Source organism: Bactrocera tryoni, chromosome 2 (assembly GCF_016617805.1).
Source record: "Bactrocera tryoni isolate S06 chromosome 2, CSIRO_BtryS06_freeze2, whole genome shotgun sequence".
In the NCBI taxonomy this organism is placed as follows: Eukaryota; Metazoa; Arthropoda; class Insecta; order Diptera; family Tephritidae; genus Bactrocera; species Bactrocera tryoni.
Window position 1 is genome coordinate 40,455,830 of NC_052500.1, and position 3,133 is coordinate 40,458,962.

The 3,133-nt window shown below is 32.9% G+C and overlaps 1 pseudogene; it reads right to left on the reverse strand.

The window, feature by feature from the left end:
• Positions 1-2,288: 2,288 nt before the first annotated feature.
• Positions 2,289-3,133, reverse strand: LOC120769699 (annotated as a pseudogene).

Sequence of the window (3,133 nt, forward strand, 5' to 3'; positions counted from 1 at the left end):
AATAATATTATCATACGTTCGACAGTAAAACACCTTAAACGAGTATACTTAGAATTCACCAATATTTTCATATCCCAAAACGACAAATATGGCATACTTGGAAATTGCATTGAAGTAGATGATACTACATACTATATGCAAGAGAAACCAACTTAAGAAACTAAACAAAACCCATTGCATTTCACAGATCCTTAGCGGAGAAAAAGCGCTCTGCGATTACCAATATGTAAACCAAGCTATAATTAAACTAATTAGTGAAGGAACAATATTTCTTTCAAATTTTATTGGAAATATTACTTATAATAATACATCTTTTAAACTAAATGGTACTTTTCTCATAAACTTCTTTAACGAAACTATAACTTTGAATAACGTTAGTTACACAAACTGGCAAACAAGTTCCTACCAAATCCTACCCGCAATACTTCAGAATAACCTAACGGAAAATAAAATTAAATTAGACTTAAACTAGATATTTACATAAACTACATTTAAATAATGTAAATGAACTAGAACGAATAACATCAAAAAACATTATTTCAATTAGCTCAAGCTTCTTAGCAATTCTTATTGCAGTAACACTATCATTTGTATTATATATCATACTCAAACCAAAAACCAGGAATTCATTTCTTATCCCAGCAATAATAGATTACCCACAGCTTTCAGTAGCCAATAATTCTTAATCAGCGAGACGCTGATGCTTAAGAAGGGGGGAGTTATCACAGCTAAAAGTACAACAACAAAGTTGTCGTACTCGTAGCTAGCAAATATACTGATATTACCCAATTCAGCAATATTCTGTAAAAATACAATATCATTGCTCAATTTCCAAAATTTACAACGACAGCACATTTCGTCGGCACTAAACCAGAACGGAAGTCGTGCCGCCGCAATGTGAGCCGTTTCTCGACCAAACTGAGGTTTGCTGTTTGGCTATAATTATTGCTTACGTTAGTATATGGAAATAAGTACTAGTAAGTAAGAATTAGTACATATGTAAGTTTATAGTATATAAGAAAAATTCTGTATAAAAGAAACGTTTTTAATAAAGAAATTCGAGTTCGACTTCACCATTCAAACCAGCGTGTTGTTAATCATCTGGTGGCAAGCATTAACTTAAACTTATAGTACTATATTTATACATTTATAAATACTATTTTCAATTTTGCTTATAGAATGAAGTTTAATGCTGTTATCAAAAAGTTTAATTATATCTTCTTGATATAAATAAATGTGCTATATATTTTTGAGCGTTTTAGTTAACTTATTCATGGACAAATTAGAAATTATATTGATAATGTGATAAAGTGAACCAAAAGAGATAACTATTGTGGAAAAATTTGGTATTAGGTATCGTAATAATTCGTCTGAACAGTAAAACACAATTTTTTATTGTAAGATAAATCAAGAGATAATTATAATAGCCATGTTTCCTATATTTTTAGAATAAATTTTTGTAATCACAAACTACTTACACGTTTTATATGTCAGAATTTAGCTATACGCCGGCGATCAGGAATCTTACTCGTTTCCAAATGAGGTGTTTGACCATCTTAACAGATTTACCATATTATTTTTTAAATCTAAGCTAAGTTTTTAAATAAAAAGGATAGTGGTAAAAAGTAGTTTAAATTAGCTTACGCAACACTATATTGCAATGCTCAATAGCAATACTGGCATAATATTTGACTTCAATAAGCTGATTTGTCGCTGTATTGATTTAGCTACATATATGAATATTGTCGGTATTTTGATGGGTCGATATCCTTGTACCATGGTTTAAACTAAATGCAATAATGAAAACAAAAGTAATTAACAAATAACTGCGATAAGTTATATAATATACTTTTATATTTAAAAAGGTACTAACACCTACGTGAATATACGATTTTTTTGCGAGAAATAGTTTGATGTTGTTCATACAAATACATCGATTGTTCGAAATAAATTCCATTTGAAATTATCTTTATCGAAAATAACTTGTTTGGCCCAAATAAAAATACAACTCAAATTCCTTAATTTTTAATAGCGGTTCATTATTAACCAAATTACATTTATTTGTTTTTTAAAGTTTAATTATCAGCTTCCACACCTTTCATGATCGACCATAATTCACTAGAAGTAAAGACAAATTGTAATTCGCATAGATGCAAATGTTTCTTTTTCAAATCGCTGCTTGGCCACCAACGCGACCAACTTTCATTTGATGACTGGTGTTCATTATTTGCTTAGCTGTTGTTGCCATTATATTAGTTTTATGCAAACAAACGTAGTTCTTCCCGATGTTCTATCGGTTTTGGTGGAGGTCATTGTGCCAAATCCTCCACGCACGGTATATCGGAGGGAACGACATCGGTAAGACATTCACGATCGATACGTTCCTTATGTAGCTCACCAATAGGTTGTCCAGGACAGGTAAGCTCAGTGAACGGTATTCCCATTTTTCATCTTTGCGCATAACACGATGAAACCAGTCAATTAATTCGCTCAACGTTCGGTAACAGGTTCGGTTGAGTGTTTCGCATATTAGAAAGTATCTAAATTCATTTTTGCTCAAAACCTACCCAACAACTTGATAATCCTGACCAGCAGTATCGGGATCCTTAGCGCAATTGACAATAACTTGTGCAACACTCGACACAAAAACTGGTTGTTTTACAGTACGTTCGCCCACAAACCAGTGTGAGTGACATGGCACGGAACTGGCGACGCCAAATGTGGGCGTAGTATCGTAGGAAACGATCTTCCGAGCCATAGATATCAGCTGGCCTCTGGGAATTCATCGCGAACGGCACATTCACCGTAGTATTTGCTCTTAAAAAAGTTGCTGCCCAAAGCTCATATGTTTGGGACTAGCGTTTAAAGCAGACAAATGAATCAAACGTTCTACACCAGCTTCTTTGCTGATTCTATAGAATAAAAAATACATGGTAAATCTTTTGAAATAAAGATTAGTTTTAGCTTACCTAGCAATGCGACGTGCACCTTATACGAGCACGTCATTGAATTTAAAATTTTGACTCGAATTCACGACCAACTGTAAGTTGATAACTACATATGAGTACTTCACAGCATCGCGTATCGCTTCTTCATCTCTTAAATCATAAAATTGGAACAGCAACTGACCCAT